Source organism: Oncorhynchus keta, chromosome 8 (genome assembly GCF_023373465.1).
Source record: "Oncorhynchus keta strain PuntledgeMale-10-30-2019 chromosome 8, Oket_V2, whole genome shotgun sequence".
NCBI classification, from domain to species: Eukaryota; Metazoa; Chordata; class Actinopteri; order Salmoniformes; family Salmonidae; genus Oncorhynchus; species Oncorhynchus keta.
The window spans coordinates 42,930,741-42,949,753 of record NC_068428.1 but is presented as its reverse complement, the minus strand read 5'-3'; positions in this window follow the sequence as shown (position 1 = coordinate 42,949,753).

The following is a 19,013-nucleotide window of genomic DNA, read 5'->3' as shown; positions in this document are numbered from 1 at the left end:
TGGTCTAAAGTAGTGCACTATATAGGGAATAGAGAGCCATAGGGCTCTGGTCTAAAGTAGTGCACTATATAGGGAATAGAGAGCCATAGGGCTCTGGTCTAAAGTAGTGCACTATATAGGGAATAGAGAGCCATAGGGCTCTGGTCTAAAGTAGTGCACTATATAGGGAATAGGGTGCCATAGGGCTCTGGTCTAAAGTAGTGCACTATATAGGGAATAGAGAGCCATAGGGCTCTGGTCTAAAGTAGTGCACTATATAGGGAATAGAGAGCCATAGGGCTCTGGTCTAAAGTAGTGCACTATATAGGGAATAGAGAGCCATAGGGCTCTGGTCTAAAGTAGTGCACTATATAGGGAATAGAGAGCCATAGGGCTCTGGTCTAATGTAGTGCACTATATAGGGAATAGAGAGCCATAGGGCTCTGGTCTAAAGTAGTGCACTACATAGGGAATAGGGTGCCATTTGGAACACATCCTGTGGTGACCCGTCTCCCTGATCCTCCACCTCGCTGCCTGTCAGTCAGTGCCTGGGGAAGGATGCTGTCTCCCTGATCCTCCACCTCGCTGCCTGTCAGTCAGTGCCTGGGGAAGGATGCTGTCTCCCTGTGTTGACTGCTGTGCTGCCTGCCCCCATGCTGTGACACATCTGGGCTCTGTATGACTCTGACTGCATCTCTATATTCCCTTTATGCTGGACTACGTTGGACCAGGCGCCACCTTGTAGAGAACAGAGTGCCAATCAACCCGGATATTGTTTTATTTGTATTAGGATATTGAATATTAGAATGTAATATTTTTGAATTTGGAATTAATAAATGTAATCATTGAATACAGAAATGTAAATTGTATTTCATGATTTGAAACTGAATTGAGTGAATATTGCATTCATTTTTTTTAAAATCTATATTTACATGATCTGCTTCAATATGGTAGATGTCGCATTCATTGTCTGTGTATCAATTTTAAAAACGATGATTTCCAGTTTATTAAAGCTTCATATATTAAACTTCTCCGAGGCACTCAGATTCAGTTTTCAAATTCAGCTCTCTAAATTCACATTCAAAATCAGATACAACATCCTGGTACTTTGCCAGCCAGGAAAGGTAGAATGGATCACTCTCTGCTTTAAACAGAAGGGTCTGTGCTATTTGGGATCCTTGGGATGTCCCTACCCCTCTGAAGAACAATAGGAAAATAAAATATATGGTTGAACCGTACTGGAAAGAACAATAGGAAAAGAAAATATCAAAAGCCATCACAGTACTGTTGTATTCAGGTCAGCACCATAGTTCCCTCAAAAAAGAAGTTCCCTCCAGTGTTCATTTTGGCAGCTATTTTCGATTTAGTTTTAACTTCAGTTTTCAGTCCTAAAAATACCTCTTCAGGTCAGTTACAATTTAGCCATTTAATCCTTCATTCGTTTTAGTTATTAGCAGTTGACTAAAACTCCGGACAATTGTAGTCTAGAACACGGTTATGCCTAACATTTTTTAGAAGCATTAGACCAGAACCTTGACAGGAATTGTAGTCACATAATGGTCAGTGAACTGTGTCCCAACTGGGCCTACAATCTGTCCTATACCTTTGCAGGTAGCATTGATATTGTGGCAGATTGTAAACAAAGTCAGCCATAATGAACTATATGGGCTATAAAGACTTGGCTACAGGTTAAACAATTTACAGCTATGGTTTTCTCCCCATCATTACTGTCAATGGGGGTAATTAACAGCGATTTCCTTGAAAAGGGGAGAATTTAAGATATACAAATATGCCAGAAGTATTTCTCCACTCCTAATAATCAACAAATAGCTTTAGTTTTTCCGATAGGACAAAAAGCAACTGCAACCTCGTATGTGAGGACCACAGTGTTCAAAGCATAAACAGGCTATGGAAGTAAGAGAGAGAGTAAGCATTGTTTCTAGTTGAGGTCAACTGGTTGAAACAACGTTGTTTTCACGTTATTTCAACCCCAAAATGAAATATGATGACATTGAATCAACGTGGAAAACTGACTGGATTTGAAAAAAACAGTCAACATTAAAGGGAATTTCGTATTTTTGTTCACAACATTTTTTTTTACAACCTCAATCCTATGACATGGTCGCATGTTTGTTGATTTCATGCTAGTTGACATCTCAACACTAGTCGTTGAGTTGACAGCTGTGCCCAGTGGGTGTCCTGGCTTTACATCAGTTCAAAAGACCGCCTGAAAGATGTCATTTCTGCCAATAACAGGATTGTATGAAATATTCTGCATGCATGTTTAGGATCGGACATCAATGTCCATTAGTCTCACGTGGAATTTTTTGTCTCGTACAAATTTTCGTCTACTAAAACAAAAAATAATTTGTAATAGTTATTGGGTTTTCTTCCAGGGCATCATGTCTTGTCGTAGTTTTAGTAGGAAAAAATAGGTTGTTGACAAGTATTTATTTACAAGTTATTATTGAGAGAAATTAACACTGATTTCCTGACAGGAATATCTAGTTATTCTATTGTATCCATTATGGCGTGTATTAGGTCTCGGGGGGCTTTGTTAAACACGGAGTCTGAACTACAAGACGTTATGATGATCTGGCCATCAGCTGAACCACTGGGATCTGAAATGACAGTAGACCGCAATGAACTGTAATAATTACAAGATAATAGAATCTCCCATACGATCAATTAAGCTTTTAAATATCTTAATGGAATTAAGATGGAGGAGCAGAGAAGCGGGTTGGCTGTTGGCTGGAACAAAGAGAGGCCGTTAGGCAGGTTGGCCTTTGGCTGGAACAAAGCGTCCAATTGTAATTAGGGTCCTTTTATTGATGAAACTATATTTCAGAAGCAGTTATGTGGTTGGCTGGAACAAAGAGAAGCAGTTAACCGATTGGCTGGAACAAAGCCTACAATCATAATTAGGGCTGTTCTTTTAGAAAGCCTGTTCATCTGTCGTTACTAAAAGTGCATTTCTCTCTCACACTGTTAACTCAAACTTCTTTTGAAAAAGGGAGAAACTTAGAAGAGATGAGGAATAAAGTTAGATAGAAAAGAGATAACATCCAGACAGTCATGCCAGGATTAGTCGTCAGTTCACAGCATCAGATGATCGACAGTTCAACACACATCAAACCATATAGATGGTAGACTACATGACCTTAAGTATGTGGACACCTGCTTGTCGAACATCTCATTCCAAAATCATGGGCATTCATTTGGAGTTGGTCCCCATATTTGCTGATATAACAACCTCCACTTCTGGGAAGGCTTTCTTCTAGATGTTGGAACGTTGCTGGGGAGACTTGCTTCCATTCAGTAACAAGAGCATTAGTGAGGTCTGTCACTGATGTTGGGCTATTAAGCCTGGCTCGCAGTTTGCTTTCCAATTCGCCCCAAAGGTGTTCGATGGGGTTGAGGTCAGGGCTTTGTGCAGGCCAGTCGAGATCTTCCACACCAATCTCAACAAACCATTTCTGTATGGACTTTGCTTTGTGCACAGGGTAATTGTCATGTCCAACTTGTTCTCAACTAGCCTCCCTGGTTAAATAAAGGTGAAATCATTTTTTTTTTAAATGTTGAAACAGGAAAGGGCCTTCCCCAAACTGTTTCCACCAAGTTGGAAGCACAGAATCATCTAAAATGTCATTGTATGCTGTAGCGTTAAGATTTCCCTCCACTGGAACTAAGGGGCCCAGACCAAACTATGAAAAACAGCCCCAGACCATTATTCCTACTCCACCAAACTTTACAGTTGGCACTATGCATTTGGACAGGTAAAGTTTTACGGGCAGATAGTGCGTTTCACCACTCTAGAGAATGCGTTTCCACTGCTCCAGAGTCCAATGGCGACGAGCTTTACACCATTCCAGCCGACGCTTGGCATTGCACATGGTGATCTTCGGCTTGTGTGCAGCTGCTTGGCCACGGAAACCCATTTCATGAAGCTCCTTCATGAACAGTTATTGTGCTGACGTTGCTTCCAGAGGCAGCCTGGAACTTGGCAGTGAGAGTTGCAGCTGAGGACAGACAATTTGTATGCGCTACGCACTTCAGCACTCAACGGTCTCGATCTGTGAGATTCTGTGGCCTACCACTTCACGGCTGAGACGCTGTTGTTCCTAGACATTTCCACTTCACAATAACAGCACTTACAGTTGACTGGGGGCGGCTCTAGCAGGGTAGACATTTGATGAACTGACTTGTTGGAAAGGTTGTATCCTGTGAAGGTGACACACTGAAAGTCAATGAGCTCTTCAGTAAGGTCATTCTACTGGCAATGGTTGTCTATGGAGATTGCATGGATGTGTGCTCGATTTTACGCACCTGTTGAGGTAGCCCAATCCACTCATTTGAAGGTCTAGCCTAGTGGTTAGAGCGTTGGACTAGTAACCGAAAGGTTGCAAGTTCGAATCCCAGAGCTGACAAGGTACAAATCTGTCGTTCTGCCCCAGTTAACCCACTGTTCCTAGGCCGTCATTGAAAATAAGAATTTGTTCTTAACTGACTTGCCTAGTAAAATAAAGGTACAAAAAAATATATATATATATATAATCATCTTTCTGAAATCTGATAGATTTGGAGTCAAAGTCTTCTGAAGAATCAGAGCAATCTGAGAGTAATATGGTTGGCAGATGTTTAAGGAGGAGCGACGTATCTTTATCACACAGACCCCCACTCATACACACACCAGACCAACCCTACCAAACCAACCTTACCAGACCACCCCTACCAGGCCAACCATTACCAAACTAACCTTACCAGGCCAACCCTATCAGACAAACCCTATCAGACAAACCCTACCAGACCAACCCCACCAGACCAAACTCTAACAGACCAGACCAAGCCTACCAAACCAACATTACCAGGCCAACCCTATCAGACAAACCCTACCAGGCCAACCCTATCAGACAAACCCTACCAAGCCAACCCTATGAGACCAACCTTACCAGACCAGACCAACCCTTCCAGACCAGACAAACTCTAACAGACCAGACCAAGCCTACCAAACCAACCTTACCAGATCAATCCTATCAGACCAACCTTACCAGAACAGACCAACCCTAACAGACCAGACCAAACTTACCAGAACAGACTAACCCTAACAGACCAGACCAACCTTACCAGATGAACCTTAACAGACCAACGCTACCAGACCAACCCGACCAGACCAACCTTACCAGACCAACCCGACCAGACCAACCTTACCAGACCAACCCTACCAGACCAACCTTTCCAGACCAACCCAACCAGCCCAACCCGACCAGACCAACCTTACCAGACCAACCCTACCAGACCAACCAGACCAGACCAACCTTACCAGACCAACCTTTCCAGACCAACCCGACCAGACCAACCCTACCAGACCAACCTTACCAGACCAACCCTAACAGACCATACCAACCCTACCAGACCAACCCGACCAGACCAACCCGACCAGACCAACCCTACCAGACCAACCCTACCAGACCAACCCTAACAGACCATACCAACCCTACCGGACCAACCCTACCAGACCAACCCGACCAGACCAACCCTACCAGACCAACCCTACCAGACCAACCCTAACAGACCATACCAACCCTACCGGACCAACCCTACCAGACCAACCCTACCAGACCAACCCCACCAGACCAACCTTTCCAGACCAACCCAACCAGACCAACCCGACCAGACCAACCTTACCAGACCAACCCTACCAGACCAACCAGACCAGACCAACCTTACCAGACCAACCTTTCCAGACCAACCCGACCAGACCAACCCTACCAGACCAACCTTACCAGACCAACCCTAACAGACCATACCAACCCTACCGGACCAACCCGACCAGACCAACCCGACCAGACCAACCCTACCAGACCAACCCTACCAGACCAACCCTAACAGACCATACCAACCCTACCGGACCAACCCTACCAGACCAACCCGACCAGACCAACCCTACCAGACCAACCCTACCAGACCAACCCTAACAGACCATACCAACCCTACCGGACCAACCCTACCAGACCAACCCGACCAGACCAACCCTACCAGACCAACCCTAACAGACCATACCAACCCTACCGGACCAACCCTACCAGACCAACCCGACCAGACCAACCCGACCAGACCAACCCTACCAGACCAACCCTACCAGACCAACCCTAACAGACCAGACCAACCCTACCAGACCAACCCTACCAGACCAACCCTAACAGACCAGACCAACCCTACCAGACCAACCTCTGTAGGAGGTTATCTATTTTTTTAGATGCAGGCAGTTTATTTGAAAAGGTCAAAGGTATAATTGAGCCCCCTATAAATGTACCTGACACCCCTGTCCTTCACCAGGTTCTCCTCTTCATCCTTCTCTGTTTCAGAAGTGTGTAAAGCCCTGAAAGAAATTGATACAAAACAAAAATTCCTGGCCCTGATGAACTAGACCCCCACCTCCTAGCCGCAGACATCATTGCTCCCCCTTAATATGTTTTTTTTAACCTTACGCTTGATGTTAAGGAAATCCCCAAGTTATGTAAATCTGATTTTGTACTGCCTCTCCTGAAAGGTGGAGATCCCTCGCTACTTGACAACTATCGACCCATATCAAAATTGTCTGTACAGTCAAAGGTACTGGAGTCCTTAGTTAGTAGGCAGCTAAAGACCTACTTCCAAGAAAACAACATCTTAAATGGAATGCAATCAGGTTTTTGGTCTGGCCACAGCACTATTTCAGCAACATTGAACGTTTTAAATGACATGCACTCTGCTCTTGATAAGAAGTTACATTGTGTTTCTGTCTGTATTGATTTTTCGAAAGGCTTTGGACACCGTGGACCATGCTGTGTTAGTGCAAATGTTAAAATGTTATGGAATTACTGGCTATGCTCTAGATTGGTTTATAAATTACCTACAGAATGTGTACACAATGTTTAATGGCAGATGGTTGTAAGTCCATAGAGGTGTGCTCAGGTGTTCCGCATGGTCCTATTTTGGGCCCACTGTTGTTCATTTTGTATATCAACAACATTGGGGGATCTTATTCAAACAGCGAATGTTAATTTTTATGCAGATTATACTGTTCTTTATTCAAGTCGTAGTAGTTTATCTTTAGATTTTGAAAATGTCCAAAGAGCATTTAACATCATACAACATAATCTGTATGATTTAAAGCTACATTTGGGTAAAACAAAATGGATGTTATTTTCAAATGCCAGGCATGTTACAAATCTTGTTATTGCTACATTGGCTGGACATACCATAGAGCAAGTTAAAGTGTACAAATATTTGGGTGTGTGGATTGATGATAAGCTGAGCTTCACTGTGCATGTAGAGAACTTGATAAGGAAGCTCAAGCTGAAAATAGGATTTTATTACCGGCATAAGGCTTGTTTTTCTTTTGAGGCCAGGAAGGAGCTGGTACGATGTACATTACTGTCGGTTTTAGATTTTAGTGATGTTATATATATATGCAGGCCTCAACCACTACCCTGAGAGCACTTGATTCAGTGTATCATGCAGCCCTCAGGTTCATTACAAATCAGAAACGTCTAACACATTGTGATGTCAACAGGGCTGTTGGCTGGTCGTCATTGACCTTGCGTAGGCTTAAACACTGGTATACACTGATTTATAAGGCCATAATGGGTAAAATGCCGTTTTATCTCTGTTCTGTTTTAGTCAGGTCAGTAAATAAATATCAATTACGGTCCCATTCTGATTTGCTACTAACAGTGCCAAAAATTAGAACAGGTAATGGTAGAGATAGTTTTAGTTACTCAGCTCCATGGTCCTGGAATTCTCTCCTGAACATTTTAAAATGTGATGATCTAGTTTCGTTGGTGGAGTTTAAACACTTGATCGATGTATATATCATAGAAGAGTGTGATTGTTTTTAGGCCAGCTGTTTTTAGTCAAGATGTTTGTGTTTTTAATGTAATATGTAATTGTTGTACTGTATGTGTGTTTATAGTTTTGTTTAATGTTGTGTTAGTGTATGTAAGTTGTTATGTCTGACACGTTGTTCCCCCTGCTGCTATTGGACCAGGTCTCTCTTGGCTGCTATTGGACCAGGTCTCTCTTGGCTGCTATTGGACCAGGTCTCTCTTGGCTGCTATTGGACCAGGTCTCTCTTGGAAAAGAGATGTTATCTCAATGAGAAAGACCCGTATAAATAAAGGTACAAATAAAGGCTGGACAGTAACCTCTGACAAGTCCGTACCTCACTAGATACCTCAAACTATTCATCACCATGGACACCCCTCCTCATTCAGCACCATGGACAGCTCCCCATCCAGCACAAGGGCCAGCTCTTCCCATTCAGCACCATGGACAGCTCTTCCCATTCAGCACCATGGACAGCTCTTCCCATTCAGCATCACGGGCAGCTCTTCCCATTCAGCACCACGGACAGCTCTTCCCATTCAGTGCCATGGACAGCACTTCACATTTAGCACCATGGACAGCGCTTCCCATTCGTCACCATGGACAGCGCTTCCCATTCAGCACCACGGACAGTGTTACCCATTCAGCACCAGCGGTTTTCATATTAGATCTTCCCTCCTTTCTGACCACTCTCTGTTGACCACAAAGTAATACCTAACGAGGCCTCAGTTTTTACGTTAATATCATTGAATGTACAACTGTGCAGGCAACAAACTCTGCATGCAAAACAGACCCAGATTCCCTGCATATATCCTCACCGACTCCCTACATAGTGACCTCCCCATATAGCCCTGGTCAAAAGTAGTGAGCTGTATAGGGAATGGGGGGCCATTTGAGCCTAACAATCCTCTTGATCGTGTTTTGTAATATTCAATCGTCTATCATACCTGCCTACCTGTCGTGGTTGTTTGAATTGTGTGTGTGTGTAATTATGTTGTCAGGAGTGGGTATTGTTTAAATTGCATCCTGACTAATTATAATCTCATACCTGGAACAGGATTCATCAGAAAAGGGGACTCTGCAGGAAACAGGACTCAGCAGGAAACAGGACTCTGCAGAAAACAGGACACGACAGGAAACAGGACTCTGCAGGAAACAGGACTCAGCAGGAAACAGGACTCAGCAGGAAACAGGACACGACAGGAAACAGGACTCAGCAGGAAACAGGACTCGGCAGGAAACAGGACTCAGCAGGAAACAGGCCCTGTCTATTGTTCCATGAGGGAAAGGTCTATGGGAGAAACACAAACACAGAGATGATTCAAACCCTCCCCCTGACAGACTGTAAACAGAAGACCAATCTATAACATTCATGAAGGGCCAGCTACCCAGCCACAGACAGAGGGTAATATGTAAGAAATTACAATTGATTCGTTGCTGTTTGTCTTTATATTTAGACATGCTAACTTATTGGAAGCTAGTTGAAGCCATTGACAGGACAGCCAGCATGAAAAAGATGTAATCCTATTCCCTATAGTGCAATACTTTGGTCCAGGGCCCTTAGGGATCTGGTCAAAAGGATTGTACTATATAGGGAGTAGTGTTGTTCCCTAACAGGTGACCCTAACATCTTACTGCGCATTGCATACCTATTGAAATGTGAAGTTCAAGAACGCTTACAAAATGTTAGTTTAAATCTCAAATGTGCTCGTTATATGGTCATTGTTAGACCAACTATCCAATTTGAAAAAATAGACTACACATTCTCCGTGGCCTTCCCCGAGCACCTTGGAGGATTATTTATCTCTCTCTCTGTCTGTCTCGCTCTCTCTATCATATTCCCTGTCTCTCTCTATCATATTCCCTCTCTCTCCTCCTCTCTTGCCCCCTTTCTATTTCTGTCTGTCTGTCTGTCTGTCTGTCTGTCTGTCTGTCTGTCTGTCTGTCTCTCTCTCTCTCTCTCTCTCTCTCTCTCTCTCTCTCTCTCTCTCTCTCTCTCTCTCTCTCTCTCTCTCTCTCTCTCTCTCTCTGTCTCTGTCTTTCTCTCTCTGTCTCTGTCTCTGTCTCTCTCTCTCTCTTTATCTGTCTCTGTCTTTCTCACACTTTCTGTTTCCCTCTTTCTCCAAAGATATACAAAAGAGAACTATTGTAAAATACATTGTGTAAAATGTATAAAGTGTGTATTAACTGGAAGTAGAAGCCTAGGGGAGGGGTGGTAAGGTTAGGGGGAAATAATATTGGAACATTTAAACATTGAATCAACATTGAATAAAAAAAATATACTTCCCCCAAAAATATGATCGGTGATCGTAAACGATGCAGCCAATCACATTGATGGAAGCTACAATCTATCTGCAATATGAAAGCTGATCTTCACCCTAAAAACATATGTAAATATATACAGTATATCAGATATACAGTATTTGCCTCAATGCCTTGCATGAACCAACCCAATTAACAGCGAACAACCCTTGACCGCCTGATGTCGGATATATTTCTCATGTCCACGAGCCACGAGCCTGAAGCGTAAGTCTCTTATAATCACAGCAGCATATGGAAGCTTTCATTATAGCTTCCTTTTACCCTCCTCTCTCTTTGTCGCTCAGTGCCCCCATCATTAAGCTAAGGACCCTGTGAATGAACTCCTCCCTCTGCACCTGGATCCTGGACCTCACGGTTAGTCATGATGTTGTGAGGGTAGACAACAAAACATCCTCCACGCTGACCCAGAACACGGAGGACAATCCGGGGTGCGTGGTTAGTACCCTCCTGTACTCTCACGACTGCTTGATTAAGTTTGCTGACGACACAACGATGGTTTGCCTGATCACGACGATGACGAAACAGCCTATAGGGAGGAGGTCAGTGACCTGGCTGTGTGGTGCCAGGACAACAACCTCTCCCTCAACGTCAGCATGACAAAAGAGCTGATCGTGGACGACAGGAAACAGAGGGCCGAGCACGCCCCCATCCACATTGACGAGGCTGTACTGGAGAGTGTCGAGAGCTTCAAGTTCCTTGGTATCAACATCACTAAGGAATTAATATGGTCCACACACACCCACAGAGCCGTGAAGAAGGCAGGACAAGCCCTCTTCCCCTCAAGAGGTTGAAACGATTTTGCATGGACCCTCAGATCCTCAAAAAGTTATACTGCTGCACCATTGAGAGCGGCCCAGTATATCACTGGGGCTGAGCTCCCTGCCATCCAGGACCTCTATGCCAGAGGAAGGCCCTAAAAATTCTCAAAGCCTCCAGCCAGCCAAGTCATAGACTGTTCTTTCTGCTGCCGCAGAGCACGCGGTACCAATGCAACAAGTCTGGAACCAACAGGACTCTGAACAGTTTCTACTGTTTCAAATTCTAATTTACAATGACAGCCTAACGTGGAACAGTAGGCTAACTGTCTTGTTGTGGGGCAGAACTACATATTTTTTTTACCTTGACAGCTCGGGGGATTCGATCAAGCAACCTTTCGGTTAAATGCCCAAAGCTCTAACCACTAGGTTATCTCCCACCCCATCTAAACTGCTATGAAATATATTGTCAGTTATACTGTTTTAAGCTGGTCTAACAAATCGAAAGTAAAAGACGCAAACACTAAACGTAAGACCAGGAAGCAAAGAAATAGTTCACATAGAACATATCTACCAATCTAAAACTCACAATTCTATGTGAATTTGGTCGGGACACCCAAAAAGTTACATATTGTAGCTTTAAATAGTTAACCAATAGCTACCCATTCTATCTGCATTGACCTTTTTTGCACTAACTCTTTAGACTCATCACAGACACTGTTGTTACTGTTTATTATCTATCCTGTTGCCTAGTCACTGTACCCGTACCTATATGTACATATCTACCTCAATTACCTCATACTCCTGCACATGGACTCGGTAGTTAACGTTACACATTGTTTACTACTACCACCACTACTACTACCATCATTACTACTACTACTACCACAACTACGACTACTACTACTACCACTACCACCACCACTACTACTACTACCACTATTACTACCACAACTACTATCACTACTACTACTACTACTACTACTACTACTACCACCACTACTACTACTACCACTACCACCACCACTACTACTACTACCACTATCACTACCACTACTACTACCACTACTACTACTACTACCACCACCACTACTACTACCACTATTACTACCACAACTACTATCACTACTACTACTACTAATACTACTACCACCACTACTACCACTACCGCTACCACAACTACTACCACTACCACTACTACTATCACTACTACTACTACTACTATCACTACCACTACTACTATCACTACTACTACTACTATCACTACTACCACTACTACTATCACTACTACTACTACTATCACTACTACTACTACTATCACTACCACTACTACTATCACTACTACTACTACTATCACTACTACTACTACCACCACCACTACTACTACCACTATTACTACCACAACTACTATCACTACTACTACTACTACTACTACTACTACCACTACTACTACTACTACTACCACTACTACTACGACCACTACCGCTACCACCACTACTACCACTACCACTACTACTATCACTACTACTACCACTACTACCACTACTACTACTGCCACTACTACTACTACTACCACTACCACTACTACTACTACTACTACTACTACTACTACCACTACTACTATCACTACCACTACTACCACTACTAGCACTACTACTATCACTACTACTACCAATACTACTATCACTACTACTACCACCACCACCACCACCACTACTACTGCTACTACTACCACTACCACTACTATTACTACCACTACTACTACCACCACCACCACCACCACCACTACTACTGCTACTACTACTACTACCACTACCACTACTATTACTACCACTACTACCATCACTACTACTAATACCACTACTACTACTACCACTACTATTACTACTACTACCACCACTACTACTACTACCACTACTACCACTACTACTACTACTATCACCACTGCTACTACTACTATCACTACTACTACTACTACTACTACTTCTATTGCTACTACTACCATTAGTGGTACTGCTACTACTCTACTACTACTACTACACTACTACTACCATCACCAATAATACTACCACTACTACTACTATCACTACTACCACTACTACTACCACCACCACTACTACTACTACCACCACCACTACTTCTACTACTACCACCACCACCACCACCACCACCACCACCACTACTACTACTACTACTACTACTACTACCACTACTACTATCACCACTAATACTACCACTACTGCTACTTATACTGCTACTACTACTACTACTACTACCACTTCTACTGCTATCACCACTACTACTACCACTACAACTACTATACTACTACTACTACCACTAATACTATCACTACTACTACTATCACTACTACTACTACTTTCACTACTACCACTACTACTACTACTATCACCACTAATACTACCACTACTACTATCACTACCACTACTACCACTACTACTACACACTACTACTACCATCACCAATAATACTACCACTACTACTACTATCACTACTACCACTACTACTACCACCACCACTACTACTACTACCACCACCACTACTACTACTACCACCACCACCACCATCACCACCACCACCACCACCACTACTACTACTACTACTACTACTACTACCACTATCACCACTAATACTACCACTACTACCACTACTACTACTACTACTACCACACTACTACTATCACCACTAATACTACCACTACAACTACTATCACTACTACTACTACCTATACTATCACTACTACTACTATCACTACTACTACTACTTTCACTACTACCACTACTACTACTACTATCACCACTAATACTACCACTACTACTATCACTACCACTACTACCACTACTACTACTACTACTACTACTACCACTACTACTATCACCACTAATACTACCACTACTGCTACTTATACTGCTACTACTACTACTACTACTACCACTTCTACTGCTATCACCACTAATACTACCACTACAACTACTATCACTACTACTACTACCACTAATACTATCACTACTACTACTATCACTACTACTACTACTTTCACTACTACCACTACTACTACTACTATCACCACTAATACTACCACTACTACTATCACTACCACTACTACCACTACTACTACCACTACTACTACCACTACTACCACTACTACTACCACTACTACCACTACTACTACTGCCACTACTACTACTACTACCACTACCACTACTACTACTACTACTACTACTACTACTACCACTACTACTATCACTACCACTACTACCACTACTAGCACTACTACTATCACTACTACTACCAATACTACTATCACTACTACTACCACCACCACCACCACCACTACTACTGCTACTACTACCACTACCACTACTATTACTACCACTACTACTACCACCACCACCACCACCACCACTACTACTGCTACTACTACTACTACCACTACCACTACTATTACTACCACTACTACCATCACTACTACTAATACCACTACTACTACTACCACTACTATTACTACTACTACCACCACTACTACTACTACCACTACTACCACTACTACTACTACTATCACCACTGCTACTACTACTATCACTACTACTACTACTACTACTACTTCTATTGCTACTACTACTACTGCTACTACTAGTGGTACTGCTACTACTACTACTACTACTACTACTACTACTACTACCATCACCAATAATACTACCACTACTACTACTATCACTACTACCACTACTACTACCACCACCACTACTACTACTACCACCACCACTACTTCTACTACTACCACCACCACCACCATCACCACCACCACCACCACCACTACTACTACTACTACTACTACTACTACCACTACTACTATCACCACTAATACTACCACTACTGCTACTTATACTGCTACTACTACTACTACTACTACCACTTCTACTGCTATCACCACTAATACTACCACTACTACTACTATCACTACTACTACTACCACTAATACTATCACTACTACTACTATCACTACTACTACTACTTTCACTACTACCACTACTACTACTACTATCACCACTAATACTACCACTACTACTATCACTACCACTACTACCACTACTACTACCACTACTACTACCACTACTACTACTACTACTACTACTACTACCACTACTACTACCACTACTACTACTACTACTACTACTACTACTACCACTACTACTATCACTACTACTACTACTACTACCATTAATACTACTACTACTCGAGGGATCTGGCCATGGAAAAAATCACATGTGAAATCATATCGAGGGAACTGACCCTGAAAGGAAACTAGACTGTTAGAGCAGGTATTGTGTTTTTCCCCCTTACTGTCTCTCTTTGTCCCAAATGGCACTGTATTCCCTGTATAGTGCACTACTTTGGGGTCCTGCTCAAAAGCAGTGCTTTATTTCGGTGGTAGGGTCCCATTTGGGACGCGGGGTTGTGATCACCAGGTGGGAGGTAATCGACAACCCTACCTGAGTTGACTGTAGCCCTGCTCTGACACTGTCTTCTATAAATCACACTCCTCCTCTGTCTATAATCCCTCTGCACCCCACCATTGTGTGTGTGTGTGTGTGTGTGTGTGTGTGTGTGTGTGTGTGTGTGTGTGTGTGTGTGTGTGTGTGTGTGTGTGTGTGTGTGTGTGTGTGTGTGTGTGTATATATATATATATATATTCTCTACACAAGGTGGAGAATAGACAGAGTACAGGCTTTTACAGTCATTATTAATAGCCTGAGCAGGTCGACTGAAGATATATGCTTCACTCTTCATCTCATGAAGACACACACACACACACACACACACACACACACACACACACACACACACACACACACACACACACACACACACACACACACACACACACACACACACACACACACACACACACACACACACACACACACACACACAACCTCACTCGCAAGCGTACTCACTATCTTCTCATACACACCCACACACAGCCATCTCCAGACAGATCCAGAGTACATATATTTCCACTGATAAAGATTAGGTATACTGTATATCTACTGATAAAGATGAGGTATACTGTATATCTACTGATAAAGATGAGGTATACTGTATATCTACAGATAAAGATGGGGTATACTGTATATCTACTGATAAAGATGAGGTATACTGTATATCTACTGATAAAGATGAGGTATACTGTACTGTATATCTACTGATAAAGATGGGGTATACTGTACTGTATATCTACTGATAAAGATGGGGTATACTGTATATCTACTGATAAAGATGGGGTATACTGTACTGTATATCTACGGATAAAGATGGGGTATACTGTATATCTACTGATAAAGATGGGGTATACTGTATATCTACTGATAAAGATGGGGTATACTGTTCTGTATATCTACTGATAAAGATGAGGTATACTGTTCTGTATATCTACTGATAAAGATGGGGTATACTGTACTGTATATCTACTGATAAAGATGGGGTATACTGTATATCTACTGATAAAGATGGGGTATACTGTACTGTATATCTACTGATAAACATGAGGTATACTGTATATCTACTGATAAAGATGAGGAATACTGTACTGTATATCTACTGATAAAGATGAGGTATACTGTATATCTACTGATATAGATGGGGTATACTGTACTGTATATCTACTGATAAAGATGGGGTATAGTGTATATCTACTGATAAAGATGGGGTATACTGTATATCTACTGATAAAGATGAGGTATACTGTATATCTACTGATAAAGATGGGGTATACTGTATATCTACTGATAAAGATGGGGTATACTGTACTGTATATCTACGGATAAAGATGGGGTATACTGTATATCTACTGATAAAGATGAGGTATACTGTACTGTATATCTACTGATAAAGATGGGGTATACTGTACTGTATATCTACTGATAAAGATGGGGTATACTGTATATCTACTGATAAAGATGGGGTATACTGTACTGTATATCTACGGATAAAGATGGGGTATACTGTATATCTACTGATAAAGATGGGGTATACTGTACTGTATATCTACTGATAAAGATGGGGTATACTGTATATCTACTGATAAAGATGGGGTATACTGTACTGTATATCTACTGATAAAGATGGGGTATACTGTACTGTATATCTACTGATAAAGATGGGGTATACTGTATATCTACTGATAAAGATGGGGTATACTGTACTGTATATCTACTGATAAAGATGAGGAATACTGTACTGTATATCTACTGATAAAGATAAAGGTATACTGTATATCTACTGATATAGATGGGGTATACTGTACTGTATATCTACTGATAAAGATGGGGTATAGTGTATATCTACTGATAAAGATGGGGTATACTGTATATCTACTGATAAAGATGAGGTATACTGTATATCTACTGATAAAGATGGGGTATACTGTATATCTACTGATAAAGATGGGGTATACTGTACTGTATATCTACGGATAAAGATGGGGTATACTGTATATCTACTGATAAAGATGGGGTATACTGTACTGTATATCTACTGATAAAGATGGGGTATACTGTATATCTACTGATAAAGATGGGGTATACTGTATATATACTGATAAAGATGAGGTATACTGTATATCTACTGATAAAGATGGGGTATACTGTATATCTACTGATAAAGATGAGGTATACTGTATATCTACTGATAAAGATGAGGTATACTGTATATCTACTGATAAAGATGGGGTATACTGTACTGTGTATCTACTGATAAAGATGGGGTATACTGTTCTGTATATCTACTGATAAAGATGGGGTATACTGTATATCTACTGATAAAGATGAGGTATACTGTACTGTATATCTACTGATGATTAGGTAAGTATATTACTGATAAAGTATACTGTATATCTACATAAAGATGGGGTATACTGTATATCTACTGAAAGATGGGGTATACTGTACTGTATATCTACTGATAAAGATGGGGTATACTGTATATCTACTGATAAAGATGGGGTATACTGTATATCTACTGATAAAGATGGGGTATACTGTTCTGTATATCTACTGATAAAGATGGGGTATACTGTATATCTACTGATAAAGATGGGGTATACTGTTCTGTATATCTACTGATAAAGATGGGGTATACTGTTCTGTATATCTACTGATAAAGATGGGGTATACTGTATATCTACTGATAAAGATGGGGTATACTGTTCTGTATATCTACTGATAAAGATGGGGTATACTGTTCTGTATATCTACTGATAAAGATGGGGTATACTGTATATCTACTGATAAAGATGGGGTATACTGTACTGTATATCTACGGATAAAGATGGGGTATACTGTATATCTACTGATAAAGATGGGGTATACTGTATATCTACTGATAAAGATGGGGTATACTGTTCTGTATATCTACTGATAAAGATGAGGTATACTGTTCTGTATATCTACTGATAAAGATGGGGTATACTGTACTGTATATCTACTGATAAAGATGAGGTATACTGTTCTGTATATCTACTGATAAAGATGAGGTATACTGTTCTGTATATCTACTGATAAAGATGGGGTATACTGTTCTGTATATCTACTGATAAAGATGGGGTATACTGTTCTGTATATCTACTGATAAAGATGGGGTATACTGTTCTGTATATCTACTGATAAAGATGGGGTATACTGTTCTGTATATCTACTGATAAAGATGGGGTATACTGTTCTGTATACCTACTGATAAAGATGAGGTATACTGTATATCTACTGATAAAGATGGGGTATACTGGGGGGGGGGGTGATATTTGTGAGTCTGTAACTTCCTCATTCCTCATTATTTATGATTAATTCAGTACTATCCGTTACCATGGTAGCTTCCACATGAATGTAGAAGTTTAGAAACATATTCTATTCTTATTTAAAATAAAAGTTACTCCAAAAGTGACACAATATATGTATTTACCATTAATTTCTATTGGGCACAAAATAATCTGAAACACAACCAACACATACTGCAAATGCATCCAACAAGTGTATAGAGTCACACGCTTGATGTAGTCATTGCCTTCACGGACTATGG